The sequence below is a fragment of the Melozone crissalis genome, unplaced genomic scaffold (assembly GCF_028551555.1).
Source record: "Melozone crissalis strain CALT ecotype California unplaced genomic scaffold, PUWL_Pcris_2 ptg000004l_1, whole genome shotgun sequence".
Taxonomy (NCBI): domain Eukaryota; kingdom Metazoa; phylum Chordata; class Aves; order Passeriformes; family Passerellidae; genus Melozone; species Melozone crissalis.
This window is the reverse complement of record NW_026535782.1, coordinates 17,936,941-17,961,349: the sequence shown is the minus strand read 5'-3', so window position 1 is coordinate 17,961,349 and position 24,409 is coordinate 17,936,941. Positions and strand designations below refer to the sequence as shown.

Sequence of the window (24,409 nt, the reverse complement as noted above, 5' to 3'; positions counted from 1 at the left end):
TTCTTCAACCATGAAAATATGCAAAACTGAAGAGCTTGATGGTATGTCATATGTTCAGGTATAATATATATATTTATATATATTTAAATTTTATCATCATTAAAAATAACAGAGAAAACGCTACAAGTGTAGTAGCAAGTACTGTTTGTTCATGGATGAATGCAGCATTTGTCACTCCTGACTTGTGTTTGTGGTTATGCTGGTGAGCAGTTCTTGCAATAGCTTAAATTGAAGGGTAAGAGTGTTGTATGAATTGAATATTTTAAAACATAATGCTCAAGATTGCAGGAAATCATACAATATGGGAAAATGTAAAAATTACAGAATGTTTGCATTTTAGCAGAAATTGTCTTGATTTATTTGACAGGTTTCAGTTGTTCTTTTTTCTGTATTTTCAAATATAAGTACTTTTAAAAACAATTATAGAAAGCAACAATAACATCTCTGTAAAAGAAATGTGTGAATATTGTAAAAGTATTTAAATAGGGAAGGATTATTATAAATCTGATTGTTAAAGAACTGAAACAGGTAAAAGTTGAATGTAAGTACTGCTCACTATGCTTTTAGTATTGTTACATAGTAACAAGAAAAACTGGAAGGGAAAATATCAAATATATCCATATAAATAAAATGCATTTGATTTATAAAAAGGTGATGTCTAAAAAGCTAATGCAGATTTCAATTAAATACATCTCTTTTTTTTTCTTTCAAAACTAAAACAAACATATAAGGAAATTGACCCTTACTAAGAAATAATTATGTGCATTCTCATTGCTGGCTGATTCCATGTTTTATCATTGTTTCTGTCTTTCTTCTGGTTTTGTTTACTTAAGCCTCTGTCTCTGGGAAGTTGTGTTTCTGCTGTTTGTGTAGCACAAAGGAAAAGTGGGTCTTTAGTTTTAAATGGGAGCTCTTTCAGATGTGCCTTAATAAGATTATCTTCTCTGATACAATGTAATGATCCAAAATGTATCTGCAGCAGAGATATTTTCATATTTCCCTTGCCATTATTGGCAGCTTGATTTACCTCAGTAAAAGGCATCAAAAAACACATTTCGAATTACTCCAAACTAAGGGTCTTGGTTGTTGATGAGAAATTTGTTCTTTTAGAGCTTGAGCAATGTATAGAATCTGTGGTTCTCTTAGTGCACACCTCAGGGCATCATAAGGAATACCACACTAATGTTCTCCAGCAAGAAGAAAAGCAAAGCAAGATCTTTACTGGGCCAGAAGAGTTAATTGGGCTCTAAAATAGCTGCAACTACATCAAAACCGGAGACTATGTTCAACTTTTTGGAGCTTATCTATGAGAACGTGGCCTTTTTAAGGACACAGTTCTCAGAACCAGTAAGAGGAAGCTGAGGAAGACATCCACCTTTATTTTCTTTTTTTTTTTTTTGGCAGGGGTCATTCTCTGCACAACCCTTTGACTTCTCAAGGCTGCAGGACAACTACTGCTACAACTACTGTTAAGATACCTAGTGTATCTTAAAAGAGGTTAATATTAATTGTTCTTTTCTCATTCCTTCTTCATACCATAGGCAGAATAGGAAATTTGCTTTGCTCCTACCTACCCAGCAGTTCTAGTGATACAACTCTAGGAAGAGTTGGGTGAGGAGTTTGTAGTCTTATGTTGATAATCCCATAATAACAATAGTCCTGGTTCCTTACACATATTTACCTTTCATAGAATCATAGCTCTTACTGCTACTCTTTGGTCTGCCGTGGGGAAAAGTTGTTGTAATAACACAGGGAATGCTACAGGGGTCCACAAAAAAATAGCTTCATGTAAAACAGCAAAAGATGTTGGTGTTACAGAAAATGTTACAGTCAGGCTGTGTTCTTAAGGTGATGCTAGGTGATCTGTGCCTGGTGGGAGGCAGCAGCCACTTGGCTCCCCATGGCTGAAATGGATAGTTGACCTTTCCCTGTTACTGAAATTGATAAACATATTTTAAAAATAAGCAAAGTTTTGCTTTCAATAGGAATGTGATCATACCTTCTATTTTGAGTTATTTTATTAATATGGCGTGCTGGTGTTGTCATATTTTGTTAGCCATGATGACAATTTTTAGTTAGCGGTTTCATTTTTGTGAGAAGATTGCAGATACCTGTTACTGAGAGGAGCCCCATCCTGCCCTCTCTGATAGTGGTGAATTTCTCCTGCTCCCCAACCCCACCTACATGTCCTGGGGGTAGAGGTTTCATTGAAGACTCATCCTGAGTTCCTGTTGAAGTGCACTGCCCAGAAGGCACGTGTAGAATATTCTGGTGGAAAACATGTTTTCAAAAATTCTAATTACACTAGATTAGTTGCTTCTCTTTGTGTTAAAGCAACTGTATTATTTTCTAACTTACAGTAAGTTGGTTTGTTGCATCATCTCCATATATCTTTCAGTTGCCTCCTGTTCAGAGAGACTACACGTGGTTCCATAATACATCTGATGATGATGGGTACTTCAATGAGCAGCAAAATATTTCTGTCATGAACAGCATGATGGCAGCTGCAGATTTTTGTCAGTATATTATCTGATTGCTTTTCTAATTGCAGAATTGTAATGGCAGTTAGAAATGGAAAAGCTTTGTGAGTCATAACAGCAAAACTTATCTCAGAAATTCCTGTTTGCCAACATTTCTGACTTGTGTTAGGGTTTGTAAAATTTGGGTGCATAAACATGCTTTAGAATTCAGTAAATATGATTTACACTAATGTTACTGATCTGTAAATGGCAGTGAGTAATCCATTAGCTGTATTTGCCATCCAAGGTTTTTATACTATTTGCAGCTGGTAGGTATTTCTATTCCATCTAAGCAGTGATGATAAAGTAGGGTGAAGAAATATGAAAAAAGTAGAAAATATAAATTCCACTTGTATGAAAATTTTTTAGGGAAGGGTGTTAAATAATTGTTTATACCTGATATCTGTGGAAATTTTGGAATTGATAACTTAGCTGTTAAATGAAACAGCAGTACTGTACTTTCTCTTCCACTAAAATTGCTCCATCAATTAAGGTCCTCTGTTGCTTTGTTATTTTCTTCACATATAACATGTAGCTGTAGAACACTAAACTTAAACTTTTGTTGGAATTAACTGTTAATACCAACCAAAGTCCTTCTATTTTACATTATGGTGATTGACAGAAAAGAAGTAGAATTCGCCATTGGAATTTGGTCAGAGTTTATTGACTTCAGCAATGAAAGAGATGAAAATAACTTGCAAATACATATGTGTTTCACTGTGTGTCAGCAAACTCTGTTTCAATACCTGTCTGGCCCATGAAAAAACAAAGTTGGAATTATCAAATAAATTTGTGTGTTTGCTTTTCAATTATTAATAACTAGTATTAGTGTGTATTTTATATTAATTTGTTTGGCTAAAGTTTTAATAAATCATATGGAGAGTTTGGCAGCAGGAAGGTGGTTTATAAATTCATTCTAAAAGTGGATGAGATGCAAAAAGAGCAAGGTAAGTATGGAATTCCATGGCTAAACATTAGAAGAGCTTCCAAATGTAAGGATTTACTTGACCAGATTTAGATGTTGCTATAATTGCCCACTACTGAAGCTGTGCAAAAAGAATGTAAAATGTGCCGATGGTAGCCCAGTAGCTTTATACTTGACAGGGTGGGCTTTATTATGTGTCCTGCAAATCTGAGATAACCTGAGAGGTCATCTGTCAGATACGGCACAGGAAACCTGCACCCTTCTGAAGTGACAGCTGCAGACCAGATGGGATTACCTTGGACACTCTGTCGCAACTCTCTAGAGCCTGATGTTTGAGGAGTTACCTAGAGAAGAGATTTTTTATTCTTTATAAATATAAGACTCCTAGAAAGTACTTTGAATAAATGAGGGGGCAGATATTGTTTGTTTGTCTCAGGGAAAGAGTTTTATTACAATCAGTAGAGTCAATAGAATGCTGAGTCAGAGAAGCTGAAAAGATCCCAGTTTTATGTTTATTTCTCCTAATAGCATATCTCCTGAAAAGTGTGCAGTCAGGGTGGAGTCATAGATGTGACAGCTTTGAATGAATTCCAGCTATGGAATCCATAAATAAAGGAATTTCAAAAGTGCTCAGTTCTGGTTTTAAATCTGTTCTGCTGAAATCAATAGGAATTTTGCTATTGAAGGGTAGCCTAGTTACATCAGTCCTGAGCTACCCTGAAATTTTTTTCCATGTAGTCACATTTGTGAAAGGACTTCTTACAGTATGGTGTTTAATGGTAACATCACATGAAATTAAATTTATTTTTTGTATTTCACTGAAAAGTTTCAATTGCTTTAAACCAAGGACGGCTTAAATTTTCCCCAGGCAATACTCAACACAAGGCCTTTCTAAGACTGCTGGCAGGCAGTTTTCAAAAGGGTCCTTTTTGTATTATAGTTCAGGGCAGCAGGATCATTTTTAAATAAATGCTTCTTGACATCAGTAATCCATGACTTTAATCTCTTTCACTTTACCTTTGACACCAACATATTTGTGCTTGTTTTCACACACATTTTAACAATTCCACTGTTTATTCTTTCATTATTCCCATTATTTTTTGTCTTCTTCTCCTTCATCTGTGTTTCGTTAGTTTTTCCTCTCTTCTGCTTTCATTACTTAACTCTTCAGCTGCTTGTGTTTATCCTGTTAATCAATGCACAAGACTCAGGAAAAGAGACAGGTGGAAAAGCTACTGCTGGGTAACATCTGAAGTGCATGTGCTGCGCTGTGACAGATCATCTGAGGCCATTAAATATCAACTTACTCGATCTTTTTAATTTACTGGAGTTACACATTTTTCCATGTGCTTACATGGTCACATGTGCAGTCAGAGCTCTCCCAGTGTAGTTAAAATTTACAACCCACAACACCCAAAAGTGACACACTTGTCTGCCAGTTCTTTTACTTGTTCTTTTCTTCTTTTCCCCTTCCATCAGCACATATCCTGCATTTCACAGCTTGCTCCTACTGTCCTCTTGCTTATGGCACTTGACTTCTGTTACCATTTATCATGTTTTCCTTTCAGTTTGAACAGACATATTTCCCATTTGATTTGCTAAATTTGCTTGTGGAGCAAGAAAAGTCTGTTTCTTTTACTAAAAGGGCTTATTGCATGTATCAATTGCTGTTTGTTGCAATGGGATTAAAATAGATTCTGTGTAACCTAGTCTTTTTTGGAGAAAAGTTTCAGCAATTGTGGCAATGTTTGAGTTCATTACAGAAACAAGTCATGAACATGTGATTTCTGACCTGTTTGATTTGGAAGTTTCAAAAACCTTTTTTCTTGGGATGCTGTTATGTACATTGCAGTACAGGAAACACTTTTGAAGCGTGTTATATTGTGCACCATATATATCTCAGTGGAAAATTGTACGCTTAATTGCGTTTTCTTAATTTCACAGTTTAGGGCTATCAGTTTCCAGAATAAATGCATTAAGTTTTCACAGTGTTATAGCACATGAATGTCCTTAAAAGTATTAACAAAATGTCCAGTGCTGTGATTCTGTGGGGTCAGTAGGTCAGTGTTGGGCTGTCTGTGGCCAGCTGCTTGCATGTTTTCCTCTTCAATAGGACAAGAGGGAGAAAATAGGATGGCAAAAAGTCCACGGGTTATGATTAGGACATGGGAAATTGCTTACCAGTTACTGTTACAGGCAAAACAGATCTGATCTTGGAAAAATTGATCCAATTTATTTCCAATTAAAATATATTTTGGTAGTGAGAAATAATGAAAGCATCACTTTCTTCGGGCAGCACCAGGTCACCTTCCTGCTCACTGACCTTCACAGGTGTTCTCAGGCTGTTTCTCACACTTTCCCCCACCAGTCCTGTCTGTATGGTAGTTTTGCCCTTTCCTAAACCTCTTCTAGCTGAGGCACCAGGCTGTGGTAGGTGGCTTGGAGTGGCTGGAAGCAGCCATGTCTCTGACAGAAATTTCCACAGGATCCTCTAAAGTCAATTGTCTTAAATTAAAATTTGTTGACTCTGCATTAGCCAAAGCAATTGAAATTCCCGGAAAAAGTAATGACATGGTATCTTTTTGAAGTAAAGTTCTTATCTGCCAGGACTGTCTTACCCTATGCATTTCAATCATCCCTCTTTAAAAGAAAATATATGTTAATGTTTTGGAAAGAAAAGCTACATAATTTAGCTTATCAATATTTTACTGTATTTATTTTATATTGAGTTTGTATGCCTGAAGCTGTTTGTAAGAGGTAATTTTATTCATGCGAAATTGATGGGTTGAAGAAAGTCACAAGATAAGCATAAAAATAATAAATGTCCAAGATAATTTACTGCTTTTAAAATATAAAAGCTATCTACATTCCCATTATGTTTTGATTTGTATGTGTCAGATAGAAGTTTTATGTTTCATGAGCAACGAGTACATCATACAGTGCAGGAGGTTGTTAAGAGAATTTTGTCATTTATTATGAAAGTTAATACAGAAATGAGAACTAGTATAAATGCCTAAATTAACCTGAACCCATAATTCGTTAGAAAACTGCTGGGTTTTTTTCAATCTGTTAAAGGGATTGAACTCATTTGTAGACCCTTCATAGTTTTAGAGTGGTTTGGCTGAAAGGGACCTTGAAGATCCTCTAGTTCCAGCACACTGCCATCAACAGGGACACCTATCCCTGGACCAAGTCGCTTTGAATATTTCCTGGAACAGGAGCAGTCACAAAGTCTCTGGACAGCCTGATCCAGCGTCTCATCCCTCTTGCAGTAAAGAGTTTATTCCATATATGTAATGTAAATCTACCTTGTTTCAGTTTCAAGCCATTGCCTCGTGACCTATCACTACATACCCTTGTTAAAAGTCCCTCTTCAGCTTTGCTTCTTTATGAACAAATACACTTTATTATCTTAGGAAATTAAATATTTGATTCCTCTTTCTTTGGATTTTACCATTTGGTTTAAATCACTAGGGTGAGGTGTTTTGCTTCTTTAACAGTATTGTCCAAAAGGTAATTAAAAAATAATTGTTGAAGATACCTATATATTTAGTGTGAGATCACCTACAGAGTCCTACTGAGTGTGAAGAGTTGTATTGAAGTTCTGCAGGTATGTGAGGTGGTTTCCAAAAGTTGCAGGCAGAATCTGGATCCTGCATACATTCAAATTCCATAGAATCATAGAATGATAACAAGATTGTCCAACTACCATTCAGCACTAGCACTGTAACCCCTTAACCACTAAAACACATCACCCAGTGCCAGACCCAAATGTCTCTCCAGGTATGAGGAGTCAAGAACGTCCCTGGGTGACTTACTCCATCCCATGACCATCCCAGCAGCTGCCTGAAATGAGGCTTTGGCCACGTGGGGATCAGCCTCTTTACCCAGGCAAGCAGCAACAGGACTAGGGGAAATTGCCTCAAGCTGCACCAGGAGAGGTTCAGGTTGGACATCAGGAGGAGTTTTTTCATGCAAAGGATGTCCAGGATTTGTAATGAGAAGGGAACTGATGAGGGAGTCACCATGCCTGGAGGTGTTCAGGAAATGACTGGACATAGCACTTGGTGCTGTGGTTTAGTTGTCATGGTGGTTTAGTTGGCACAGTAGTGTTTGGACAAAAGTTGGACATGCTGGTCTTGGAGATCCTTTCTAACCTTAATAATGATTCTATGATATCCTTCTGGGAAATACTGCAAACTGTCATTTATTCTTATTCCTAATATTCTGTCTTTTAAATTTTTAAATTTTTAAATTTTTAGGGACCTCCCTCTTTTTTTTGTCCCATGTTGCTTAGTTTCTTTTAGAGACTTTGGGTAAGAGAGCTTGTAAAATGATTTTTGGAAATACATGACTTAAAAGGGGATTCCATTTGTCCATGTTCTCAGTAACTTCTCAAAAACACTGAGATAATCCAAAGTGTGTCTTTCATTTCCATACTGGAATGTTGATTCCTAAACAACATGTCATTCTTATTGACATACACATAAACTTTATTGTAGCCTGTAGAAAGTTGTCCAGTGTGCACTCCATGTGTGCTGATCTGGAGCTTTCTGGAGCTTCTGTAGATATTTTAGGATTATTTTCATATTTGCCTCCTTTGTTAGATTTTAAGGCAATTTGAAGCAGGCATTTTTCTATTGCAAGTTCAGGAGTTTCATACTCAAGTCCCTTTAGAGTTGTTGATGGGATGGATACACTCCAGTCTAATAACTTGTTAGAGCTCAGTTTGTCTTTTTTTCTCATGTTCTCTAATGGCACTTCCGTTTAAGACAGATCATCTCACGTGTTTCTCTGAGGAGGATGTCTGGCCTAGTACTTCTCGAGTCTTCTCTGGTGTGGATAAACCCCCAGTTTTTTAGTGGCCCCTGCTTTCTGCCAGCCTCAGCAGAAGCCCCTGGATGGGTGTCTGTGGGAGGCTCCTCACCAAGGCTGATTCTGACCCGGGCCTTAGCCATCTCTGAGTGTGCTGTGGGCTGGGGCTGCCCCCAGCTGCCCCAGCTCTGACCATGGACAGCCCCCGCAGCTTCTGGGCCTTGCTCTTCTCCCTGGCCAAGGGCAGCAAGGTCCTTCTCTGACCATGGACAGCCCCCACAGCTTCTGGCCTTGCTCTTCTCCCTCAGCAAGGGCAGCAAGGTCCTGCTCTGACCATGGACAGCCCCCACAGCTTCTGGCCTCCAGCCTGTAGGGAGCTGCTGGTCCTGCAGGCCTCTGACCCTGGACTGTGTTTTATGTTTAAACCTTCCAAAGATTACAATCCTTTCTGTTTTCTTTACTTGGACACAACTTGAAACTTTTACAAGAATGCTTTTTTCTTTCTAATAGCCTCCTTCATCCCATTTGTTCATGACAGCTCCCTTCTCTGGATTTTTTCAGTCTTTTTTAGGTTGTATGCATTTCTTTTGAGCTTGCAAAAGGTGTCTTTAATCAGTCTCTGTGCCACTTGTAAAAATGTGACTTTTGCAGCTGATTCTTTTTTCTTCCTTGTAACAAGCTTACTCATTTTTATTCAGTGACCCTCTTTGAAATGGTGGTAGAGTTTTTTTGGCTTTTGTTGCCCCTTCAAGGGCATAGATTCTAATCTACATCAAAGCAGTTATTGACTGCGGCTAGAAATTTACTTTGAGTCATACCCCGATATGTGATGTGCTTGTACAAGACAGGCAGAAATATCCAACAGCCCTAATATTTATCTGCCCCGCTTCTAGGGATATTTTCCAGTGTTATGAAGGTGTTCTGTTTCCCAGGTGTCTTTGGGGGGTGTGGTCCAGAGCATGGCTTATATTTATAGCCTATGTCTTTCTTGATGTCATCTGCCTTGGCCAGTGCTGAAAGGGAGTCTGTGGTTGTTGAACATGAATGGACTGTTAACTGCCAGATGGATCTGGTAACCATGAGCACTCATTCTCTAATGAGTAAAAAGAAACCAAAAAAGAATCCTTGAGCTTGCCTGTGGAGGGACAGAATGTAAGAAAATAAAGATAGTGCAGAAGGTAGTCTCACACCTGAAAAGCTGCACTAATCACCAAAGATTAGGAACAGGCCTGCCCTTAATAGGCCACAGCTGTGTCCAGTGAGAAGTCGAGTGCTACAAAAGAGTTGGTTGGCTGTGTTGTGAAGAGGGCTGGAGTTTGTTGGTTGGGCTGTGAAGGAGTGAGTGTTGTGAGGAGCTGTCCATGAGAAGTCACCGAGAAGGTATGGGAGCTTTGCAATAAGATGACAGCACTTGCCCAGTAATCTGAAGTGGTCCATATCAAAATACAGCATAACTGAAGACTTGCTGTGCCTGCAAGGAGGACTGGCCTATGTGTAAGAATTTTCGCTCTGTAGACCAATGTAGCTCTGAATAAGAAATCAAGAAGCAATGATGGAGATGTGTGATCAGAATCCTCTGGAGAGACCTATCACTCAGGTCACTAGGCAGGGTCTCTGAGAAGAAATCAAGGACATAGTTCTGTTCTAATTATGTTCTTTACAAAAGACACAATTAATGAAGTAATGTAAAATTTTGGGTTTAGAAAAGAGACCTCTGCAAGGATCCAGTCATCTTCCAGAAATTTAGATTGTGACAATTATCTGTAACTAACTGTGGTGATCATATCAGTATTGAAGCAACCTCCTAAGCAATGTAAGCAGTTCTTGAGGTGCCCAAACTGAGGATGTGTTAGGGCTGTGGAAGCCCCAAGAAAGCTCTGTGTTGATGAGGGGGTTACCTGCTGTTCAGCCAAAGAAGAAAACATACACTTTGCAATGCTGCAAACAATCAGTCAATGGAGATGACAGCAATTGGTGAGACAATTTCTGTCTTTATTTTTGTGGTGACATTTTTGGCGGGAGATTGAGGCTGCACAGGCAAATTATCTTGGAACTTTTTGTTTGCTTGTTTTGTGTTTGTTTTTTTTTTTACCTCTTCATTTTTTTTTTTTTGCACAGTTTGGCTTATTTATAATTTTTTGGTCTGTTTTCTTGTGGTCTTTAGGAGCTCAAGGAGTGTGTGTGTTTTAGGTTTCCTGTTCTGTGTTGTTTGTAGATGTGGACTTCACACAGTTTATTGGTTCTTTTTCTCCCTGAAAGTTGTAACTCTTTAATTATCTATGTTTGTTGTTGGTTTTGTTGTTTTCAGTATACTTATTTGGACAAGATTTTTGTTGGTGGGAAAGAAACAGGAGGATCTAGACTTCCAGATGTAGATCCAGAATGATGGTATCATTGGAATAAACTACTAAGTGGCAGAAGAACTAGAAAGTTGGGATTTAGGGATGGATGGACATAAGCTCAGGCAGAAAAGGGGGTTGAGGGTTGCCCTTTATTTGAAGGAACTGTTGGAATGCATGGGACTCATGTGTGAAGGTTTTGATTCAATAGAAGGGAAAAGATTTTCAGTAGAAGGATGATTATGCAATGGAAATGGTTGCCTAGGGAAGGAATCACCTTTCTTGCAAGATTTGGAGATGCCTCTGTCTTATGTACCAAGTGGCCCAGTCTGAATTCAGATGCTTTATGCAGCATCGTTTGATGAGTGGTGACTCGTCAACCACTCTGTGAGTGGGAGAGTCTGTGATATGGTCCATCATGGCAGGAGGGTGAGGTGATTTCAACTTTGTTTTAGTAGGTCAAACATCTATACATATGTCTCCTTAAAGGAACAAACTAGATATGTTAGACAACTCAGGATGATCACCCTGTGTGTGCACTTTTGAGATACTACTTTCTGAAGTTGTTCTACATTCCCATGTGGTAGCATTTCTGAATCCCTTCTAATCACATCACAGGAGAAAAAGGGAGAAACACATCATAATTCTGTAAGTAATTCAAAAGACTGCAGTGCCATTGTGTTAGTGGTATTGTAGAACAAACTATTTAGGAATAGCTAATTGCTTTCATATTTTTGTTTATATTCTTCTCCCCAAATTAGTGTGGACTGTTGCAGTTTCTTATAATAAGAAACTTCAACAAATGGAAATTGGCTTTTCTCTGAGTTGTCTTAGAATAAATTATATGTTTTCAGAGGAAAGACAGACATGCCTGAGGATAAAGTAAGGTATGGTATCTGTGCACACTGGATAGAAATCTCTATAAATATGGTATTGGTCTCGTGCATACTTAAAAGATTAGTGTCAACACAGGTTATCTGTCATGTAGGGGCAAGTCAAGCAAGTTAGACCTGCCTCAGGGATGGTTTACCCTGTATATCCAACTATTCAGACAATGTTGCTGGGGCTATTTTGGAAGAAAAGACTGAGGGATGATTTTTCCATCACTCCAGGCTTCCCATTCATTGGTATTGTCTCCATTTCTTCCATTGGGCTTTGATGGGTACAGGTGATGGGTGTCCTGTTTGTCTTTAGGATAAGTAAGACCTAAATGGAGCAACATCTCCCCCCCAGCCCCTCTTCCCCAAGAGGAGTTTGATGCAGCCTGTGCATCAGTTGCACAGTGGATGGAACACACTGGAAGTAGATGATGCATTTAGTCCATGTGGACATTTTCTGTCACTGGGCAATTTCCAGGGCATTTAATATTATATTTTTAGTTATTTTCTGTAAATTTTATTAATATACTTGGCTTACTTCTTTGCACAGCTACATGTTTTATGGATTAATGGTGTATGGGTGCTTTGCATAGGAAATTCCATGTTGTAAAAGTTCAAGAATAATTTTTGTGGTATAGGCTATAATGTGAACCTTTATAAGTACATAGCATTGAAAAATTTGGGAAATATGTAGTTGGGGAAGCTTGACAGCTCAAGAATCATGTAGGAATTAATTTATTTCTCTGTACCACATGAAAAAATATATGCTTCTCCTAGCTCCACAGAACTTTTATTTGGACCCACTGATAATGTAAGCCAGCTTTCATTTGTCTAAGTAGTAATGTAAAATAGTATGTAAAAATTAGCTGATGAGATCATGGTAGTATGAAGGTCTTTTCATTGGTTCATTTAACTTTGGACTGATTATAAACATAACTACTAATTAATTTTGCGTGTTCTTGTTAATTATAATGACATTCAGTAGTGCTCATCTGGTTATGAGCTCCTGTGTGTCTTTCTATCACGGAAATGTGAAATCCTGAAATCAGGAAGAAAGGTAGTGTCTGTACTATTTGCAGTTCTGCAGTTTATATAATATTCTTCAAAAATTGTATTTTTTGCAGTTTAAATTAATATGTTGAAGGAGTTTAAATATAATTAAAATACACAGTCTACTAGGTAAATTTACATGTTTTCGTACTTTTAGAAGCTATACATTATAGATTGTAAGTGATGTATTTTCAAATAAATTTCAAGACCCATTGACGTAGTGCAATTTAAGACTTATTCAGAAGTCCTGCTATGAATTAAGAGGTTTTTTAATTGTGTGAGTCCTATATGATAGAGAGTTGGAAGCTACAGATACCAGCGAATGTTTATGTCTTTAAAATACTAAACAGTCTCTTCAGCAAGTCATTTTTGCTTTAGTGAAACCAGTGGTGATTTTGGCTCAATTGATCTGACTGAAAACAAGCATACCTAATATTAACAATAGATAGCCCTCAAGCAGGTCCTAAAATTTTCTTGCATGCTTTGGTGAGTAGTGCTTCATCAGAATATTTTATACAGATACCCACCTCAAGCAGTAATGCAGTTTGAACCATTTTTACTCTAGAAGAAATCTGAACAAATTTGAACAATCTGAAATAATGACACATCATGGCAACTTGATCTATCAAACAGGAGAACTGCTTAAGTGCTGTAGTGCACTTTGGTGGGATTATTTACATTTTAAAAAATACAAAAAAACACCAAGGAGGCAGGATAAGAAGTAAAACCATGTAGTCTCAAATCAAAATACTATCTTAGAGGCAGTGTACGAACATATAACAGGTAAACTTATCCTAATGATTTGTGATCTAAATGTGAAATAAGCTAAGATGTGATGGCAGCAAGTAAATGAATGAGTTAAAGAAATAGCCTGCAGCACATGGGCATTGTATTTATTTAAGTCAAGTTTCTAAGTCTTCATCCAGGAATGAATTTGACTTTCATTTTAATTAAGTATTCTAGGGATTTCTGACACAACTATGACAATTAACATTCTGTCAGGATGCTTTTAAAGCTTCGGTTAACAAGGTCTGTGAATTTGTAAATTTTTAAGGCTCAGATGGAATTGTTAGATGTTGGAGAATGGGAACGTATCTCTGTAAGCACTGTCAGTAGGGGAGAGGTAAACAATTAAAGCTCTACCTGCTGGTACCCAAGGGATGGAATCTTCTAGTTCAGGTGGAAGGTAGAGAAATGTTAGTGTTAGACTGGAATAACAGGTTTTAGGATGCTTACAAAAATCAAAACAGGTAAAAGTTTATAACAGAAGTAATATTATTTTTTAGGAGTCTTCTGCCTTTGTCAGGTAAACCACACTGAAATGTGTCATAAATGAAACAGAAGTCAATAGATAAGATTCTAAAGATGAAAATTGGCATAGTTAAAAAGAGAATTGGTAGGCAAGACCTGCTCTCTGTCTGTGACCTGTCACACCTACTTTGTGCATCCTCACCGATTTAAATATTTCTTACTGATTTCTGAGAAAGTATAGAAATCCAGAAATAGATCAAATAAAATCTTTCAGATTAGTCTTAATATGAAAAAAAAACTACAATCATTAATTAACAAAAATACTATAATGAAAAATTTCTTCTGAAAAGGCTTTATCTCAACAAAATGGGTCCTATTTTGGTACAGGATTTCATGTATAATAACTGTCTGGCTATAATGACTGTCTGGCTATAATAACTGTCATCTATAATGACTGTCCTGGCTTTATTTCTGAGATGAAGCGCTAAGTGATGTTTGTTACACTCCAAGCTAAGAGAACTGATGATTTGAAAATATTTTGGTGTAATGGAGTATAGGAAAAAAAAAGAAATACAGAATATTTGCATTTAAAGCTTACATATTATCTGTCAACAAGATGTAGTGTTGAAGAAATAACTGTAATGTGTATTTAGGTCTAGAATTCAGGCACACAAGAAACTTCAAAGACAGAGGCATAGCTATTTAGAGGCAAAACTGCAACCTTTTAATGGGAAATAGGTCAGTGAGATGAATGCTTTTCACTCAGTTGGCTGGACATTTACATTGTGGATCCAGGGTGTCCACATGACCATCAAGCAAAGTTTCATTGACACATATTTTACTTTTCGAAAACTTTTAAGAATTACCACCCACCTTCACCTCCTCATATTTGCCTTAGGTTCCTTACCTGTTTTTTAACATTTCCTTCTCTTTTTTGCTTTGTATAAAGCTCATAAGATATCCTTCTCATTTCCCAGTGCTGTCCTACTGTGCAGGGGTTTCATGAAGTGTTTATTTCTCCAGCCTGTCATTCTTTGCTCTCCCTTCTTCACTTGCTCTACTACAGAGGCTGCCAGGTAGCTTTCAGTTTTCTAGGAACTTCGACCTTCCCAGCAGGTTTGGTTACACTCTACAAACAAAGGAAGCAGTTAGAACTGCAGCTCTTTTAAATGTCCAAACATCTTGTAACAAAGTGTGTATTAATAATGCCAGTTGGAACACAGATTTATTTTTTTCTTAAACTGTGGGAAAGAAGTCTTTTCTTTAAAAAATTTTTACATTCATTTTACTCTTCAGCCTGCTTCTGTCTGACCTTGTCAGCAAGAGAGAATTGCCAAGAGGCACCATCGAGAGGCTGGTAGGATCTACTTCAGAGATAGCAGAGTTTCAGGCATTAAGTCTGTGTCTATATTAGTAAATTAAACAATGCCTGGAAATATTTCCATGTCTCTGCCACAGTGAATGTCTTTGCAAACTAACATTGTTCCAGAAAATTCCCGGACATTTATTTGACCACCTCCATCAGACAATTTTTATGGAACCCTTCTGTTTCAGAGCATATGTGACTATGCTACATGGGTGTAGGATTATCCTACATCCTACATAGATAGAGGATTGTCTGTGACAATTGATTTCAGGCAAGAGAAATGTGCTGAGGCATAGGTGTAATATAAATGTTCTACAGACCTGCATGTTCCTTATTTCTTCTGCCTTGTCCAACCTTCTCTCTTCATTGCAGTCTTCCAGTCTCAGCTTCAAAGCTGGTGGTTTTTTTCCTTTTTGCTTGTCCTTTTGTCCTTCCTAGCACACATACAGATTTAAATTTTATTGGCATGCTGTCTCCCAGCTTCTGTCCCTTCCTTCAGATTACCCTGTGGACTTACTGGTAGTGATATTGTTTGCAGTTCTCTGCCTGAAACAAACTACTTCAGGGAAGCCTTCGTTTTGTTTGCCCTTGGTTACTACAATAATAAAAATAGAATAAAAACACAGGACTAGAATTTGAGTGATGCCTTAGCTGTCACTCTGCTGCATGGAAGAAACTTGGTGAACAACTATATTTCTTTGTGGACTACCTTTAATCTTATTACTTGTTAAGAGAACAAATTAGAGGGAATGATTAAGCCAGATTCTATGTTGGTTTTGTTAAATGATTCTAAATAACTGTAAACATTTCTCTCTGTTTTGTCAGGATTGTGGTACTAGAATTGATCTTGGACATCACTTCAGTTCAAGGTTGAAGTTAAAAGGTCCTTTTTGAGGCTTAGAAGAAGCAGGTGAGTACAAATCAATCATCACAAATCAAAGAGAATTTTTTTTGCAACTTCCATTTGTGCCAGTATTGCAGTTCTTGCTTACCAATCCAGATTCAGCTAGGTGGTCTCTGCTTTCCCTGATGCACTGAGATGTATGACTGCTTGTATTGGGACTAGATAGCAGACAATATCTGATTCATTTAGCATTTCCCTACATACCTTTTCATGAAAATAGGTGAAACCGTGGTTCTGTCACCAAGGTCTCTGGAACTCTGGACTTAACTTACACTGTGCAGTTTCATTACATCAGCTGTATTAGGAGTATGATAATTAGGCTAATTTGTTTTGAAAATTGACTTAGACTGTATCTCTTGTGAAAAATAGAGTTTTAAAAGGAAAAGACACTATAATAAATAGTGAAGAATTCCTGAGTTTGGATATTCCTTGTTTCTTGAAACTAGGATGGTCTTTATTCCTTTGGTAACCAGTAATTCCATCATGTCAAGGATATAAGATCAAGCCTTATTTCAGCTGCTGTGTGTGTTAACAGGCTGAACCTGCCTGGGACAGCACACTGTCAGTGGGTACAGTGCCACTGGGGCCTTGGCATGCCTGCACCGAGGACCTTGCTTTGCTCCACAGCTATCTTCAGTGCGTCATGTACAAGTGGCTATCAGGTCTTTTTAACTTAGACTGGAAAAGGAGATCCTGAAGGAGTTAGTGTAAGATGAGAGCTTAGCAAGGCAGTCACGTTTATTTTGGGGTTTTCATAATTGCTCTTGCAACAAAAAAAATGTTGAGTGTTGCAGTTGTTCATATTCTACATTTCCTACGGAGGTATAAATTTTTTTGAGAATATGCCCAGAACTTTTCAAATTCAAAGTTTTTAGGCAATATTTCAACATATAAATTGCAAAATATGGTCAGTTGGGCCTGGTACTAAATTTTTATGATACAGATGTCAAGAGGGTGCAACAAACTTGCCAAAATAGTAACCAGACCAAATTCTTCTGCGTACACCAGGAATTAGAAACAAATATGTCAATACAAATAATATGCTATGTGTACCAACTGCTAAAGTATTACTAGATACTCTGATATACCCATATACTCCATAATATTGGTATATCCATCTTAATGTATTGATGCCTCTGGAAGGAAAGAAGAAACAGCTGTTCCACAGGAGTTAATGATGATGACAGTAATCAGTCCTGAAACTATGTTTATAACAAGTTTTTTGACGTTTTACCCTGTGTGAAGAAGAACAGCCCTTTTTGACCTAGTTCAAACTAGTGCAAAAGAAGACTGTTCTGGTGCGTGTTTCACTGTGACTGTCTTCAATGGGTAATAAGAAAGGAAAATTCCTTTATTCTGATTTAACTTCACCTTTTTCCAAGGAGTTAAGGCACTGGCTGGAAGGTTACAGTATGAATATGGTGAAGCCAGGAAAAGAAGGAAGGTTAGGTGTAAATGTTGTAAGTCAAAGGCTATACAGCACTATACAGGAAAAATGTAGATATTACTGATATCATGTGCAAACCTTTACATGACTATATGTTAGTATGTAGAAATATATTTATTTGCAAAACAGTGGGGTTTTCTTCATTATTCAGTAGAAAAAAAAAGTGAGAAATATCAGATTCTTTGCTTTCTATGTAGCAATGGAAATATGGCTGGATTTCTGTGACATTTCTATTTTTACTTGCCTGAATGGTGTAACTTGTATGTAGTTATGTTAGATAGTTTTTTGATAGTGTCAGTATTTTGGAAAACTGATAGAAACTGGAGTTTGATGGAAACTGTAGTTTAAATCTGTTGAATCAGCAAGGGTGTTTTTGTTTTTAAAGGATATTTTCTCTGGAAGTTTTCTATGTTCTGACAAATAATGGCCAAAATGCAGTGTAACTGAGTTGTGCAACTCTGATATTTTGGCAGTACAACTTTATTGAATTCCAGTATGTCTCCAACTTAAAGCATATGAAAGAAAGTAACTGCTGTTCTGCTTCCTCCATTATTTTCTTCCATAACTTTAAGTTAAATATATTCTATAAAAATGCTTTCTGTAAAGGAAGCCAAAATCTTTTTGGCCTTTTTAGTGTTGGTCTCTATTTCTTGCAGTATGTGAAAGTGGAGAAGGAATGTTTTTGCAGTTAATGAGGAAACAGTAGTAAATTCTGAATGCTAGTTCTTCAGTATGGTATTTAAAATCAATAGGTTTTTTTATGGCAGGATATGGTGTCTTTGAAATGATTGAAAACTGAGATTCAGTTATAAATGTAGTGATAGATGTGCATAAAAATGAAATTGCAATTATGAATACATTTTTAATCAACAGAGAGAAAAAAATGTTTGTTTTTTGTCCTCTCAATAGAACACTTAACTCTATAGGAGTAAGTTTTAGAAAAACTGAGACAGTGGTCTAAGAAATGTGAAAGCAAACATATTCTGTTTTCTGACTGATGACTCAAATAGACAGTTTTGAGACTGCTAGTGATACATTTACATCTATGTTTTCTGAGTTACTTAGGCTTTGAAAAAAAAGTGAAATAAATGCTTGTATTAATGATTATTAAATTGATCTAGCTCTTCTGTGTTGTCAGGTTGGAGAGGAGGAGACATTGTGCTCATTCCAGTTTATTTCTGGTACTACAAAACTTGGAAACAAAAACTTGAAACGTCACGGCTCATGTACATGTATATGCACACATTTTGTGTACTGTGGAATATTTAGTCTATATGCATGTGATTATTTTGTAGAGGGCAAACATAATTACACTGTTAGATTAGTACAGAAGAATATCTCATGTAGGTATCTTGCATCTGCACTGAAATTCACTTAAGAGTTATGTAAGGACTCATTGCTAGTGACCATGTTGGTGACCAACATGTCAAAGGTAGGATGTTTTCCACTGGCTGCATAATGGACTGGCATTAAGTTTGTCCACATGGAAATCTAAACCTTTCACATTCTGCTCAGAAAGCAAAGGAGTTTTAATACTTCTGTAAGTGAATGAAAGGAGGGTATGCAGCATAATGCTGAAAGAGAAGGATGGTATCTGGTTTGCAAGAAGTAATTAGATGTGGTTTGATGGGCTTTGTCTTTAATATGGCTTCTAACAGGAAGAATTTGAAACATAAACAGTACTTTATGCTCTATTGGAGTTGTATTAGAACAGAGACCCTATTTTTCTTAGAATTCTGAATTATCTTTTCAGGGTGATTTTGAATAGCTATAAATTGGTGATTTGGGGGGGAACCTGAAGTCAACTTTTGTCAAAAAGTAGTGCATTGGTAGACTTGAATTTGTGACCTGGAAAGATGAGGCAGTAAGTTTTTGCTATGATTATACATAATGTCAAACTATGGATTTAAACTGGCCAGCTTTTCAATTCAACTAAACAATAAGTACAAGTCTTAATGGTCTGATTTGCTGGGAAGAGCATTGTTGAAATAATCTGGTTTTTCACAGTCCATATAAAGTATGAACTTGCATCAGTTATTATAAAGTTTGTGCTTTGGGAGGTGTTTTTGTGGCATCTAGGAGTGATGCTCCACATTTGTTGGAATCATTTGTTAATGATACTGTCTTGAAAAATGAGTTATTGCTTAAATACGTTGATTGTTTTGTGGTTTCTAGCACAGAAATTTTTAAGGAAAAGATAGTTGAAACCTGATGTGTTTTTTCAGCTGTATAAAATGAGGAGAAAATGGTGTGCATCTTAATAATTTTATGGTCCTTTTTCCTATGTGACATGAATGGGAGAGGTGAGAACTCTTAATTTTTAACTGAACTGAATTCAGGTTTCTAAATGTGGCCTGCTTGAGAACAGAGTACCATTACTGTAGTTGTCATGTAAAATGAAGTTGGAGTCTGAATCTCCTTTTTAGCTGTCAGCTTTATTAAGGAGCTACTGGTGTGTTGAACTAGGCACACACATTATATAAGTGGTGTGTGGTGGTGTCTGGGGGGAATTTTCTCTCTCTCCACTGCTGCTTTATTAGGTCCTGCTCACTCACTCTCTGCTGCCCTGTCTCGCTGCAGCTTTCTGGCTGCAGCTCACAGCACTGAGGGTCTAATGTAGATTGACGCCTTTGCCAGAGGACTGATTGAAACTTGTGTCTCGGAGTTGCTAATGCTCACTCAACCATTTTATTGAAGATAAAGTAAATAAAATAGATTGCCATATGAGAATTCTCTGAAATCAAATGGAATAATTTGACAGGTTTAAGCCCATGAAAAAGCCTGAGCATTGAAACAGATGGGAATACTTTTTATGCACAATATACCAGGAAAAGGTGTCTACTGGCTTGCTGTTACGCTGTTAATGGCTTCTACCAAAATTATAATTGTTGAAAATATCATTTTCATTGGTGTTTAAATTGTTAGTTCTCTAAAACAGAGAGATTATTTTTAATATAAAAGTAATGGATATACTGATTTTAGTTTCTTATTGCTTCTGATAGTTTGAGAGTGGTGATAGATAACCAGTCTATTAAAATGTAATTTAAAGAAATAAGAGTGAGTTTAGTATTTGAGAAAATGATTACTAAAAATCTGTAAAGTAACAATCTATTTTGCATTTCACAGAATTACTAAGTGACATAATTTTGAATATTACAGATAAAGTTGCTAAAAAAAGCCCTAACATTTCTAAAAGTATAGCAGTACAATACACAAGAACTATGAGGTACTAAAGGTATTGTGACAAACTGCTCAGCATAATGGTCAACAAGTCCCAAATATTCTTCTCAACATTATTTTATAAAGAATTTCTGTGCATAAGCATTGTAGTATGTCTGTGCTATTTTCAGAAAGAAGACCATATATAATAATATGTGACAAAAGACACAATAGATGACATATGACTATTTTTTTATCTGGATGAAAATGAGTATTGGTCTTTTTAGTCACATTAGTGGACCCCTCCTTACTAGTTGGACCACTTTTTCCAGAAAGTAAGACACACCTGTGTTTTAGTTTAATATATTAAGTTATGTCAAACTCAGAGTTAATAAAGGAAATAAATTTAAAAAAAAAAGTTAAAAAAAAATATCAGCAAAGTTGGCAGATGCAGCCTTGGTTTACCAGTTGAAAACACAATCATTTAAATATCCAATACTAATTTTTCCTTTTTTCTTTATGTTTAAACACAATCTGTTCTTTTTTGGAGTGGAGAGGAAAGAGATGTTATGTATCAATTTTATTTTGTTTTTTAAATTTAAGAAATTGATTGTAAAAGATTGTACTATTTGTACTTCTAGGTGGGATACTAGTGAGATTTCATGAATATTGGGTAAGGAATAAATGAAGAATGAGCTATTTGAAAATGACGTGCAGGAGTGAGTTGGCAGACTAGGAAAACATAGTAAGGGTAGATTTCCAGGTTAAATGTTAGCCAGAATACACAGCTAGTTATGCTTATGTATTCAGTGGCAGGGTTGTTATTGGTCAAAATCATATTTTCAGTAAGTAAATAAACCTAAGAAGCGTGAATGATAGTCTTCTTTTTTTTTTTTTTTTCATATCCTCTGTGTATTTTTAACAGTAAAAATTACTCTCTTGTGCTTATAAGGCAGAGCACTGGCCCCAGGTCTTTCTTCTCTTGTTGCCATGCTGATGTGTGTATGTGGCCAAACTCATGATGCTCTCAAAGCAGTTCCAGACTTAAAATTTCAACGTTTACCTCATGGTACTCCTTCTGTTCATTCAGTATGATAAAAGGGTCATCAACACCTTTGTCTTTCCTAGGGACAGAATAGAAGAAGACACAAATCTGAAAAGAAAAAAAAAAAAAATATATATATATATAGAGAGATATATATATAGAGATATATAGATATATCTCTGTTTTAACCCTTTCATTTTCCATGAAGTTTTTTGGAAGTCTTGCCATTTGGAGGGAACAGAAAAAATTAATTTAGTTGCTTTAAATTATATACATATAATTGCTTTGGATTTTTTCTGTTTTAAGAGGTCCAAGACAAAGAATCCCTGCTCATTTCTGTGTTATGTAGCCTTTTCTCTCTCTCATAGCTTTTTCCAGTTAAATTGTAAAGCCATTATGCCCTTAGCACAATCTTTGGGTAAAAATTCTGAGGCCTGTGTGCACTCCAACACAGATTGATTTAGACAGAATAAAAGCTGGTTTTATCAAGAGAAAAAGAAGCCTCAACAGTCGTTTACTTTACTTGGGATTTCTCTAAAAGTTAAAAAAATGAAATGTGGTTTTCCGTATTGCTCAGAACAACTTATTTGTGCCATTTTCCTCAACATGGTCTCTTATTTGACTGTTTGAACTAATTCTGATTTTCATCTAACTATTTCATATGTTCTTCAGTACAAAAAAAAAATTATCTGAAAAAAATCTATCTGTATTTTTGGCATGCTTTTGAAGTTACCTTATTGAGAAATCATTCTATGATAAATGTTATGAACTAGCTATTTTAAATCCTTATTAAAAAAATAAATGAACATAGGCAATAAAGAAAGCAATTCAGTACAAGTAACTACATATGGAAGAAATAGCATCACATGTAATTCCTGAAAATGAATGGGATCTTGAAAATGGAATAGATGTTTATTTGATTGCTTTGAGAGTTAGCCTCCCTAAAAAGCTGATTTAAAATGAGTTTTGTGTTTGTAAGTGGTACTTGTTATCTGTCTTGGGGAGTGATTTCTTCTCTTCTCTGGAAAATGCATTATGGGATCTAGGAAAGAAAGAGGTCATGATTTTTTTGTGTGGCTGCTGTCATCTAGGAACTGGACAGAGATCATTGTCCCTCAGGAACTAGGCCTCAGAATTTTGAATGTAGTCTGTAAAACAGCTATTTAGTGGTAATTGTTGTCAGTCACAGCCTATAGAATACAGGATTTTACTGGTTATTTGGTGGAGAAAGCTGTGCTTAACTACATCTCTTTTTTTTTTTCTTTTTTTCTTTTTTCTGGTAAATTCTGATTGTTCACATATGAATTTTTGAAGAAACTTCCCCGCCCCCCCCGAGCTTGACTTGTCTAGGGAAGTAAAACAGGTGTTTTTTTGGTTCATGTGGTCATTCTGGTCCTATATCCAAACATAAGCATATAGATTTGGGTACCTATATATAAATTCATTTATTTATGACAGATCCAGTGAAGATTTTGCAAAAAAAACCTACCATCCATGTAATCAAAGGCTTCAAAGTTCAAATTGCTTTTAATATCGTTTGCACAATATATGTCACTTCTCAAGAAAAAGGTGTGGGACATGGTACCTCAGTATATAAAGTGCAGAAATTTAATTCTAGAATCTATATACTTTGATTATGTATAGTTCTATAGGTAACAGCACTAATGGGAAATGGACTATAATTTTAACTCAATGCTTTTATATTTGAGAGAGAAACTAAATAAAATATTGTTTTAGATCTGTCAGGATACATATGGATGAATAGTTCCTTTAGGAGTTTGCAGCCCAAGATCATTCTGTGTTATTTGGGTGAAGTTGTTTACTAAACACTTCAAATTGGAGCAGATGGATAGTGTGCTATGGCAAATACATGTGACCTCATGTCCTAAATGTTTTGCAGCTAATTTGAAACTAATATTTATTATCTGCGTGCTACCATCAAGTTGCTGAAAATTTAGCTTTCTTCTTTTCAAGATGAAAATTTTCTCACATGGTCATTTGTCATTCATTTTTACTTAGTTTTCTCCTTGCTCTAAGATACATTTTCATGATGTAATGCAAATCCAGTTCTCTTTTTTATCACTTGAATTAGACCGATAGCATATACAAAATTTCTACTCATTCCAGTCAAAGGCTTTTAGATATAGGTAGATACATTTTTTCTCAAATTTGGTGGTTGGTACTTCTTTAAAAAAAGATAAATTCAGAGGTCTGTAATCTTTGCATCATCCCTCACCTTCTTCTTATATGGAATTTTACTTCTAAGATTCCTGCTTTATAAAAACATACAAACAAGCAAAAAAATTTCCAAAAACAACAAACAAAAAACCAACAAAAAAACCCAAACCAACAAAACAAACTTCTTCATTGAAATTTTGCCTCAGGCCAGTTTCTCTCTGCTGGATAAGTGGACTAAATGAATGACAGCATTATTATTATTTTATTTTTTAAAATAAGGCTGAAATGTTGAACTGAATTACTGAATGAGTGGAAAAATATTTAAAGTTTTCTCTCATGACAGAATCAATTTATATTTGCTTTTTTGAGTAATACTATTATAATAAATGTGAAAATAAGCATTTCCAGTTGTGAATTTTTCATCTTCACTGTAGAAGTATTAGACCCAGCCCTAATTGATATTGATAATCCTTTTAACTAAGGGTTACCTAACTATTGATAATCCTTTTAACTAAGGCACATACTTAGTTAAT

The 24,409-nt window shown here is 36.1% G+C and overlaps 1 protein-coding gene across 4 annotated transcripts in view; it reads left to right on the top strand.

Annotated features, from left to right (window-relative positions):
- The window catches only part of FOXP2 (forkhead box P2), a 398,888-nt gene that overhangs the window by 103,198 nt on the left and 271,281 nt on the right, over nt 1-24,409 (top strand). For 3 of the 4 annotated variants that reach the window (XM_054272517.1, XM_054272526.1, XM_054272489.1), the window contains exon 3: nt 15,969-16,053. The exons of the other annotated variant lie outside the window; for it this stretch is intronic. The gene's annotated coding sequence lies outside the window, so the exon portion shown is untranslated. The remainder of the gene's footprint in view (nt 1-15,968; nt 16,054-24,409) is intronic. 4 annotated transcript variants of the gene reach the window in all.